Below are 12640 nucleotides of genomic sequence, written 5' to 3'. Positions count from 1 at the left end.
CTATATAGTAAAGGTTCAATAAATCACACTTTTATTAATTATGTTGTTCAGTTCATCTGTTAGTATAAAGGGATAAAGTGCAGAAGGATAATACGAGCGTATAAAGCCTGAAAAAACAGGAGCATGAAAGGATGCCTCTTACCCAGACACCCTGCCTTCATCATCCTCCCCTGATTCCTGGTGCTCTCTGAAAAAGCTAAGTAAAACATCATCACCAAGAGCACTGCAACGTTGAGTAAATAAACAGTGATTTATTTAAATAACCAAAAAAAAAAAAAAAAAAAAGTCTTCCTGTTCAGGATTGGCTTAATAGTTCGTAGAGGAAGAACAAACAAATCTCAGGCAAAAATGCCAAGAACCAGGCCCTGCAATAGCTAGCCCTCGCAGTACTCACCGACACCACAGGGGGTCGCTGTAGAAAAACCGCTGTGGTTTGGGGCGCCTCTCAGACATCACTGACAATTAACTTTTCATTTGATCATCAATTGTTTAATTTTTCGTGTGTGACTATCACAACAGGAGTCATTTTTTAAGACCTGAAAAGGACCTTAAGAATATTCATTTTTTCATTCGTTCTTTTTTTTTTTTTAACCAAATATTTATTGAACAACTACAATGTGGCAGGCATGCCTGAATATGAATGAGAAAACTGTGTAAGTGGGCCAGGCGCCATGGCTCAGCCTGTAAACCCAGCACTTTGGGAGACTGAGGCAGGAGGATCCCTTGAGCTCAGGAGTTCGAGACCAGCCTGGACTAGCCTGGCCAACATGGCAAAACCCTGTCTCTAGGCATGGTAGCAAGCGCCTATAATCCCAGCTACTGTGGAGGCTGAGGCAGGAGGATCACTTGAGTCTAGGAGGCGGAGGTTGCAGTGAGCCGAGATCACACCACTGCGCTCCAGCCTGAGCAACAAAACAAAAACAAAACAAAACAAACAAACAAAAAAATGGGTGCAGTGGCTCATGCCTGTAATCCCAGCACTTTGGGAGACCGAGGCTGGTGGATCACCCGAGGTCAGGAGTTTGAGACCAGCCTGGCCAACGTGGTAAAACCCTGTCTGCACTAAAAATACAAAAATTAGCCGGGCGTGGTGGCACAGCCTTATAATCCCAGCTACTCGGGAAGCTGAGGCCAGAGAATTGCTTGAACGCGGGAGGCAGAGGTTGAAGTGAGCTGAGATCACTCCACTGCACTCCAGCCTGGGTGACAAGAGCGAAAACTCCACCTCAGAAACAGTGAGAGAGAGAATACTGTGTAAGTGACTTGCCTATTGGTGGAGCTACTAAATGGTTGAGCCAAGACCTGGGTCAGATCATCTGACTTCAAGTTTAGTGAACTTTCCCTAAAAGTAACAATATAATTATTCTATATTATAATATAATTAATTTATATTATATAATCCGGCCAGGCACGGTAGCTCACGCCTGTAATCCCAGCACTTTGGGAGGTCAAGGCGGGTGGATCGCTTGAGGTCAGGAGTTCGAGACCAGCCTGGCCAACCTGGTGAAATGCCTGTCTATACTAAAAATACAAAAATTAGCTGGGCATGGTGGTGGGCACCTGTAGTCCCAGCTATTTGGGAGGCTGAGGCCCGAGAATCAGTTGAACCCGGGAGATAGAGGTTGCAGTGAGCCAAGATCGCACCACTGCACTCCAGCCTGGGTGATAGAGTGAGACCCAGTCTCAAAAAATAATAATACTACTAATAATTAATGTTTATTATATAATCCTATATAATATATCTTAATATAATTATCAATACAACTAACATATAATTCACTATATATTAAATAAATAACAATATAACAATGACTGAGTCCCTACGATGTATAAAAATTTTTCATGCATTTTTAAATTGGCTATATGGCCTCTAGAGTGATCTGAGGATATAGGCTTTAGAATACTATGTTTGAATTCCAGCTCTGTTCCCCATTAGCTATATGAACTTGATCAACTTAATGAACATCTCTGAGGCTCAATTTTTCATCCATAAAATAAAAATAATATAATCTGGGCTTATGGTAAGGATTGAATTAAATTAAATTAAAACATTATTTAAAATATTCATAAAATGCCTGGTACAGGGTAGAAGCCCAATCATTATCATTCATGCTCCTAACAAATTTGCATTTACTAAGGAAGAGAGTAACACATAAAAGTTTAGTAACTTGCCCAGATTTATTCAGCCAATAAGTGGCCAAGTCAGAATCTGAATTCAGATCTGATTCCAAAGCTTATGTTCATTTCACTCTTATGTTGCCAGTGTAATTTTGCCTCCAGACATAAATGTCTTTAATATAAATGTCTTTAATAAATGTCTTTAATATTCCTCCATGCACCTGGAACAGGCTACACCTGGAATAGGCTACACATGTAAGAGCTAATCTACACATCTATTAAATGTTAGCAACACTTTTAGACAAGGGGAGGATAGAGAATAGGAACGTTTTGTCTTGTTTTTGTTTTCCTCTTTTTCTGTTCCAATTAATGTACTAAGGATTAAGAGGGAACATAGCTCACTTCACTCTTTTTCACTGTTCTGTCTTTCTCACTAAAGACAAAAGGATATGGCGCTTCACTACCTAGAAGGTTATGAATCCACACTGTTATCCACAAAGAATCCCTGTGGTTTTTTACTTCCTTTTCAAGTTTAAACCAAGGTTCTTTTCCCAGTTCCCATGATCTGCCTCAACAGAAGGGACTCAGTGAGTCCCTGCATTTCTGGCATTTCTAGAAGGAAAGGGACAGGACCAGGAGGAGTGAGGGCCCCTGAGTGTGCGTGAGATCAACAGCTGCCTGCTTGGTGGGAACTGAGAGGGGCTGAAAGGATTCTACCCAATCGCTACCCCTGCAAACACACACATCCTCAAATGTCCTCTTGGAGTTAAATATGTATCTATATTCCAGGAAGTCCCTGGGCAAAATGGAGGTAATTTACCCAGAAGGATCATATAATAAGATATTAGAATCCATTAACAGAAAGCCTTGCCTTTTTACTAAATTATTTAGCTACTCTATTTGGAAACCCTGAAAGGAAAAAAGCGTCATGTATGATAAGGGAATGTCCTATTAGGGAAATATGTTTTACTGAGAGACCCAGATGAGAGGCACATGGGGAACGGGGATTAACCAGGACAGCTGTAAATGTCGTACCAAGAGTATTGTGTTGGTAAACAGGCTCTAGGAAGCGAGGGTGGGGGGCTTGATTTATACTCTGCAGATTTCTTCAAGGTAATTATTTCACCATAGCTGATTTCAAACTACCAATGACAAAATTCCTAAATATTTAACAAATGGCCTCCAGGACTGATACAAGCCAGCTCAGGCACATCACTACCAATAATTTTGGAAGGATGAGGTTACTTCCGGCCAATGACAAACAGTGTGACTTTTCAAAGCAGGTGTGTGTTTATCCCTGTCAAGTTCAATATGCTCCCTACCCAACCCCACCCCTCATAGCAGGGCTACAAAGGAATACGTAGAGTTAAGGTGGAGTAACAGCACAAATGAGTGCATGGAAAAACTGGTGAAATCTGAATACAGTCTGCAGTTTGCACGGTCCCAATGGCAGTTTCCTGATTTTGCCATTTTATTCTAGTTACTTAAGTTGTTACCATAGGGAGACGCTAAGTGAAAGGTATGGTGCATTATGTGCTAATTTGCCAACTTACTGTAGAGTTTATAACTATTTTAAGATAAAAAAGCTATATTAAAAAACCCTCAAGCAATATAGGAAAATATGTAGATGACAGCAAAGTTTGCCCCAAAATCATACCACACAGAAATAATCGTGATTATCATTAGGTGGACAGCATTCTAGACATCTTTTGGTGTACATATACAGATAGAAAAGGAAAGAGTTGATGCTACTTTTAGAGAAATAGAGTTCCAAAATAGATTCTATTTTTAAATACATGTAAATAATTTAATTGAACTTAACAGAAGAACCTGATGTTAAACTGTAAGAATCAGTAAACTTCAAATTACACACACACACATATATATTTATACCCATACAGTGGAGTATCGGATTTCATAGATGATGAGACCAGAGCCTGTGGGACCATGTTTTGGCTCTAAAATTAAGGCCTTTAAAATTATAAGTTGAGTTATTGTATTTCCTGTTCTCAGAGACCATAGCGCTAAGAAAGGAGGCATTGAGAGATTCAGCCCACTAAGGTTTCAGAAAAAAAAAAATGCAAAAACACTGAACATTAACTTCAAAATGCCTTAGAACCTTGATTGACAACTAGGCTTTTTATATTTGACTTCCTGCTCTGTTTCATTAGCTGAAGCTTTTGACCACACTGTCCTCTTTTTATCTATATCTCGAGGCCACCAATATGATAATACAGTATTAATAAAAAATTAAAATGTTAATTTTGATGTTTTGTCACAGGGTTTACTTTGCTAAGTATTTCAGTAATGTGCTAAACCACATTACAGATCTAGCCAGCTTTATAATTTTAAAAACTCAGCACAGTTTTTACCTCCTTTGAGTATCATAGCAATCTGAACAACAGTCCAGGCTGATATTTCATCCCCATTTTAGGAGTGGTGAAAGTGAAGCTCACAGGAGATGGGCGGTGTGCCTACAGCCATGGGGAGGAAGTGGAAGGGCCATGGGATCTCACAGATTGCTGGACTTTCTATTGCTTTCTATAATCATATGTTAATAGAAGTCTGACATGGCTTTAGAACCTCCATATGTCAAATATAATTCAATGCACTTTGTAACACACTCAGGAAATTAAAGCTTAAAAGGAATTGAAATCTTCCCTACTCCCACAAAAGAAAAATATTTCAAACCTACTAAGAGATTAGTAAGGATTTTTTAAAAATCAGATTAGCAGTTTATTTTATTTCATGCAACAAGAACTAAAGGAATGGAACACACAACATATAACTTTTGGTACTGGATAGGAAAAATAATAATAGTTAATATTTTTAATATGTCATGGCACTATGCCAAGTGATTTATTTTTATTATTTAAAATTCATAATAATCCTTTGAGGTATATATTATGATTATCCTGATTTTGCAAAAGAAGAAACTGAAGATTGAAAAATCAAACAGGTTAAAAGAAGATCTAGAATTTGAACCTGTATTTGTCTAATGTGAGGCTATATTATACTCTCTGGAGAATAGAGGAAGGCCACACCAACAAACGAAACCCAAGACTAATTAAAAATATAACTGAAAAGAAGGAAAATTAACCTTTAGGATTGTCATATATTCTCTACCTTTTCCTCCTAGTCCCCTTCTCCCCTCCAACTGCCAAAGCCAATGGATTCTATTTCTTCTCTTCCAAATCCAAAGTTGCTCTCTAAAAAGTGTCTGGATCTCGTTTAAGGTTAAGAACAAGTAACTCTTCACAGCATTGAAAACCATTGCCAGCCGGGCGCGGTGGCTCACGCCTGTAATCCGAACACTTTGGGAGACCGAGGCGGGTGGATCACGAGGTCAGGAGATCAAGACCACCCTGGCTAACACAGTGAAACTCCGTCTCTACTAAAAACACAAAAAAATTAGGCGGGCATGGTGGCGGGCACCTGTAGTCCCGGGAGGCTGAGGCAGGAGAATGGCATGAACCTGGGAGGCGGAGCTTGCAGTGAGCCTAGATCGCGCCACTGCACTCCAGCCTGGGCCACAGAGAGAGACTCCGTCTCCAAAAAAAAAAAAAAAAAACAACCATTGCCCCGGGGGCTTTAGATCCAGCTTTAGCTAATCATTTGGAAGGTTCATTTATTCAGTTCTCGGGAACCGGAAATTTGAGATAGGAAAAAACAACTATAAAAAATATGGCATACAGTCAACTGATTGTTGACAAAAGTGCCACGACAATCAAATAGGGAGAAAAGAGTCTTTTCAACAAATGCTGCTGGGACAATGTGTACCTACATGTAAAAGAATGAATATGGACATCTACCTTACATTCTATACAAAAATCAACTCACAATGTATCGCAGACCTAAATGTAAAAGCTAAAACTCTTAGAAAGGGGGTCTAAATCTTCATGATTGTGGATAAGGCAACAGTTTCTTACATATGACACCAAAAGCAAAAGCCACAAAAGAAAAAAATAGATAAACTAGACAGCGTTAAAATTAAGAACTTTTGTGCTTCAAAGAACACTACCAAGAAAGTGAAAAGGCAACCCACACATTAGGAGAAAATTTGGAAAACCATATATCTGATAAGAAACATGTGTATCTAAAATACATAAAGAACTCTTGGGCCAGGTGCGATGGCTCATGCCTGTGATCCCAGCAGTTTAGGAGGCCAAGGCGGATGGATCACGAGGTCAGGAGTTTAAGACGATCCTGGCCAACATGGTGAAACTCCCGTCTCTACTAAAAATACAAAAAAAATTCACTGGGCATGGTGGCAGGTGCCTGTAATCCCAGCTACTGGGGAGGCTAAGGCAAGAGAAGCGCTTGAACCTGGGAGGCAGAGCTTGCAGTGAGCCAAGATCGTGCCATTCCACTCCAGCCTGGGCGACAAGAGCAAAACCCTGTTTCAAAAAAAAAAAAACAACTATGATTGAGAGATCACTACATAAAAAATACTGACAATACCAAATGCTAATGAGGATTTGGAGAAACTGGGTCTTTTATACATTGCTGGTAGCAATGCAAAATGATATGCCTCCTGGAAAACAGTATGATACTCTCTTAAAAGAAAATTTTTATTTATTTATTTTTGAGACACGGTCTGGCCCTGCTGCCCAGGCTGGAGTGCAGTGGTGTGCTCATAGCTCACTGCAGCCTTGACCTGTCTAGCTCAAGCAATCCTCCCACTGCAGCCTCCTGAGTAGCGGGGACTACAGGTTCCTGCCACCACACTCAGCTAATGTTTTTCTTTATTTTTTGTAGAGACAGGGTCTCACTATATTGTCCAGGCTGGTCTCAAACTCCCGGGCTCAAGTGGTCCTCTCACCTTGGCCTCCTAAAGTCCTGGGACTACAGGCGGGAACATACCATGCCTGACCAAAAGGAAAGGTTTTATATAAATGAAATCATGAAATATGTGGTCTTATGTTCTTAAAAGAAAATACACTTACCATACAACCAAGCAACCACACTCCTGGGCATTTATCCTAGAGAAATAAAAACTTATATCTGAACAAATTTTGTACATAATTGGTCATAACAGCTTTATTTGTAATTTCAAAAAATGGATCAACGAAAATGTCTGTTCAAGAGAGGAATTCTTAAACTAACTGGTCTATACCATAGAACATTACTTGGCAATAAAAAACAGTGAACTGGACAGGCAGTGGCTCACGCATGTAATCCTAGCACTTTGGGAGGCAGAGGCAGGGGAATCACCTGAGGTCAAGAGTTTGAGACTAGTCTGGCCAACATGGTGAAACCCTGTTTCTACTAAAAATACAAACAAACAAACAAACAAAAATTAGCCCAGTATGGTGGTTTGCACCTGTAATCCCGACTACTTGGGAGGCTGAGGCAGGAGAATCACTTAAACCCGGGAGCCGGAGCTTGCAGTGAGCCGAGATGGACCATTGCACTCCAGCCTGGGCAACAAAAGTGAAACCCAGTCTCAAAAAACAAATATCCAAAAAACAGTTAACTACTGATACATGCAGCTTGGTTGGATCTCAAAGGCATTATGCTGAGTGAAAAGGTCCAATCTCAAAAAATCACCTGCAGTATGATTTCATTGACAATAACGTTCTCAAAGTGACAAAAATTATGGAGATGGGAAACAAATTGGTGGTTGCCAGGGGTTATGGAGGGAAGGGATGGGTGTAACTGTGAAAGGGTAGTGGGGAATATGTATACGTATAGATGAACAAGAACTACACAAAAAATCACTCAAATTAAGCCCATTGTTGCTCAGACTTCTCAGACATAAGCACCCAAGATAAAAACCAAGAGGAATTGCGTCACTGCACTCCAGCCTGGGTGACAGAGCAAGACTCCGTCTCAAAAAAACAAACAAACAAACAAAAACAAGAGAAATGAATCATCTTCTAGAGAAGTTATAATTCCTTAGACATCTTGTCTACATTGAAAATGTATGTAAGTAAATGATAAATAAACATGACACACTCCCTAAATTTTGCCAGCTTCTAAATATTCACCGTAACGGTGGATTTTAGTCTCTGGAAATATCTAAATCGTGGCTAAGATCCCCCAGTCTGGCAGAAAGGCTATGTCATTACTTCATTTCCTTCCACAGTAATTTTCTCCTTTCAGGTTCTTACACATAGAGAACCCCCTCCTCTTTCACTCCACGGGGCAGCTGGTTTCCAGCCACGGAGTAAATGCAAACTTTATGGTTCAGAACATGCCAGCAGCTGCCAAAGGATCCTAATTTTTCAGTTCTTGGACTATTATGAAGAGTTTTAAGCCAAGGTCATCAAAGACCGACTCCACTACTCAACAAGAGCCAGACAGGCAGGGTAGAGGGCTTCCCCTTGAGAGCCAAGTCCAGCTTCTCTTCGGTACAGACTCATTTGTCAGGGTCTCAGCTGCATGAACCTCATTCTTCACTTGGTCCTATCCCTCCCTGGCAGGTGTAAAAGTACAAATCTCTATGTACTTGACAGCCAGACACATGCTAGGACCCTGCATCAGTGAGGTTGCCCGGGCCCACCAGGCTAAACGGACTCAACAAGGAAGCCCTTCCCACACTGGAGCCCAGATACCTTCATGCCTCTCATTACAGCCCTTCAAGGCTTCCACCCAACTCTGAACCCTCCTCCTCAACATCCTGCTTTACTTAACATTGTGATTTATTTTCTCATCTTCGGCAAAGTCTCATACAGCCCACAGCACAGTCCAATTACTATTGTTAACATTGTTACTGACAGACACCACTTCACAAGAAAAAAACTTAGTATGTTTCTAGGGCTTTGTATACGTTATATAATTGAATCGTGACAAGAACCATAAAATTAGGCACAATTATTATCCTGATTTTCCAAATAAACTAAAAACGTAAGCAACAACAACTGAGGTCTTTATAGTTCCAAAGTCCCTGCTCTTAACGTTTCCACCATAAGGCTTCCTGGGTCTGCTAAACGCCTTGTATTTCCACAATCAATACTGTGACCTTTGGAAAATGAGACACCTGGATGTGAACCTAACTAGGTGACTCGCTTGCAAAATGGCACTTGCAAACCAGATCGCCATTCAAGCCTTGGTCCCTCATTTGTGAAAATTAGGGATTAAAATAATGCTGCTTCACTAAATTGTTGTGTAAGTTAAATGAGATAATAAAGTATTTAAAGTGCTCAGCATGATGCCTAACAAACAATGAACCCCAGTGAATGCCTGTCAAATGAATTAAGAAATGAATCTGTAACAATGAACATAAATAGGGGAGAGAAGAGACGGAAAATGCCAAACAATGACTCACAGGAGAGCAGTAATACTTGGCTTTGTGGTGTGGCCAGAGACATCTGGATAAGAAAATTCCGTGGCTGTCTACCGGTTCTATTGGCTGTTGCCACCTGCAGGAGCTCAGTGCTAATGAGACCACAGACAGGAGGTCCTCACCCTTGGGCAATTCACCTTGCTTGGATCCACAGGCACCAATGGCATTTATAAGGCAGCCATTCAAAAAGACTGTTTTTAAGAGGGACTGGCACCAAAAATAATTACAATTGAAGAACACTCTCTATCTTTGTTGCTGGACAAACAATTGCAAACCAACATGCCACTAACATCAAAAGAGGGATAACTTCAAAAAGATAGCAAAATTCACAAGAACACTGACTCACATCTGTGTTGGGCCCAGTATTTCTGTATCATCAGCTCACTGGTTCTGGGACTTTGAGATTTCCCTTACTAGTAAAATAGTGGGAAAAAACTCAAAAAGGTGTTTTATAAAGTAACATTTTTTAACAAAAAGAATGGAAAAAACTGCCCCCCCCCCCCTTTTTTTTGAGACAGAGTCTCTCTCTGTCAACCTGGGCTGGAGTGCAGTGGTGCAATCTTGGCTCACTGCAACCTCCACCTCCCAGGTTCAAGTGATTCTCCTACCTCAGCCTGTAGCTGGGACTACAGGCGTGCGTCACTATGCCCAGATAATTTTTGTATTATTCGTAAAGACGGGGTTTCACCATGTTGGTTGATCAGGATGGTCTCGATCTCTTGACCTCGTGATCTACCCGCCTCGGCCTCCCAAAGTGCTGGGATTCATTATTCTAACTGCGTAAAACTTAACACTCTTCACACTGATCTTATTTTTCTTATTTTACTACAGGCTCATAAAAACTTTGTTATGTGCATAGTCCAGTATACAGATACACACACATACACACACACATACATACACATACAGGCACACATATATATGTATGGATAAGTATTGGAGAATGACTTCATTATATTATTTACTTCATAAAAACCCAGAAACAGGGCCAGGCGCAGTGGTTCATGCCTGTAATCCCAGAACTTTGGGAGGCCTAGGTGGGTGGATCACCTGAGGTAAGTAGTTCGAGACCAGCTTGACCAACATGGAGAAACCCTGTCTCTACTAAAAATACAAAATTAACCGAGCGTGATGGTGCATGCCTGTAATCCCAGCTACTCAGGAGGCTGAGGCAAGAGAATTGCTTGAACCTGGGAGGTGGAGGTTGTGGTGAGCCAAGATCACACCATTGCACTCCAGCCTGGGCAACAAGAAAGAAACTCCATCTCAAAAAAAAAAAAAGAAAAGAAAAAAAGAAAAAGAAAAAAAACAGAAACAGAGATATTATTTTCAGTTTACAGAGACAAATACTAAAGGTAAAGAGATTTTCCAGAGACACAGTGCATTAGACAGAGTGGGTGGGCTCAGGCCAAAAAGGTTAGGCATTCAGAAGATCTTATCACACAGTGCCACAAACTGTGAGATACTAAGGAATTCACAGAAGGCATAAATTTAGGCATACCCAAATTAAGGCAAAATTTGCACATATATAGCTGCAAACACATAAATGAAAATTGGAAATGTTATCGGTTATGTATAGTGCTTTTCCACTCTCCAAAAAACAGACTATTGGCTGGGCACAGTGGCTCATGCCTATAATCCCAGCACTTTGGGTGGCTGAGGCAGGTAGATCACCTGAGGTCAGTAGTTTGAGACCAACCTGACCAACATGGTGAAACCCCGTCTCTACTAAAAATACAAAAATTAGCTGGGCGTGGTGGTGGGCACCTGTAATGCCAGCTAGTTGGGAGGCTGAGGCAGGAGAATTGCTTGAACCCAGGAGGCAGAGGTTACAGTGAGCCGAGATCGTGCCATTGCACTCCACCCCTGGCAACAAGAGTGAAACTCCTTCTCGGGGAAAAAAAAAAAAAAAAACGGACTATATGTATAGATACAGGTAAGGGTAATGTTTTAATCTATATATTGCATATTATGTAGATTCAAATTGAGAGACCACAGCATCACCATTCTCTTTCCCTCTCTTTCTCCCTTCCCTCACGTTCTTTTCATACACCTTTATCCTCTTGGTCCCACCAATACTCTGCCTTTCATATACTCTGTACACTTTGAGAGGAAAGAAAGATGGAATGAAGTTTTTAATAAGTTTTCAGAAGCAAGTTGATAACAAAAGCATCTTGGAAACTCAGCTGATTGAAGGCCAGTCAAAACTTTGCTGCAAGTTCCCAATATCATGATAAAGTGCTTCCCTCGAGATAAGTCAGCCTTAGTTCTACCAGATACAACTACTAAGTTCCTGGTCTACAGAATTACTTCTCTTTAGAGTCACTGTTTTAGAGCAATGCCTGGTGTCAGCATAATTGATGTGAAGAACATTCTTTGATGACTAGACACCAAGCATGCAAACACTACTAGAGCTAACAGCAGACAGCTGGGTGAGTCAGCTTAGAGTCAACTCCATCCATGGACCTGTGTTCTTCAGGATATTGATACGTGCACCTTTCTGTACTCCAAACAGCAGCAGCAGCAAAAAACAATGACAAAAATGCGTTATGTTCACATTTATTTGATTAACACTGGAAGATGTTATTTTCATAGTGGCCTGCTTAGTACCTTTATCCAAATGATCATTATGAATCTCCAAATATGCTGAGTTTTTCAAATGTATTTGACCAAAAAACTCTTTTTACAGGGTTTAAAGAGGCAACTTAAAATAAAAAATTCCTGGACTACCATCCTGACTAACACGGTGAAACCCCGTCTCTACTAAAAATACAAAAATTAGCTGGGTGTGGTGATGGGCGCCTGTAGTCCCAGCAACTCGGGAGGCTGAGGCAGGAGAATGGCGTGAACCTGGGAGGCAGAGCTTGCAGTGAGCCGAGATTGCGCCACTGCACTCCAGCCCAGGGGACAGAACGAGACTCCATCTCAGAAAAAAAAAAAAAAAAAATTCCTTGACTATTGCCTGTGGATCTGTGGTTTGGGAAATTATGTTCAAGCCTCAATGTGCTAACAAGGGTAGCTTACTTGAGACATTTCAGATTGGCAAATTCAGATTGGCAAATATGTTTTTTTTTTTTTTTTTTTTTTTAACTAACTTTGTACCCTAAAGTGAAAAAGACAAATTGTAGATGTATTTTTTTATTTTCCAAAACCATGACTCCCTGGAGTTGGGTCTAACACATTCTGTAATTTTTCTCCTTTTTAAAGACCCAAAGTGACCTCCCTCTATAAATC

The sequence above is a fragment of the Pan troglodytes genome, chromosome 4 (genome assembly GCF_028858775.2).
Source record: "Pan troglodytes isolate AG18354 chromosome 4, NHGRI_mPanTro3-v2.0_pri, whole genome shotgun sequence".
In the NCBI taxonomy this organism is placed as follows: Eukaryota; Metazoa; Chordata; class Mammalia; order Primates; family Hominidae; genus Pan; species Pan troglodytes.
Note: the sequence above shows the minus strand (reverse complement) of the source record.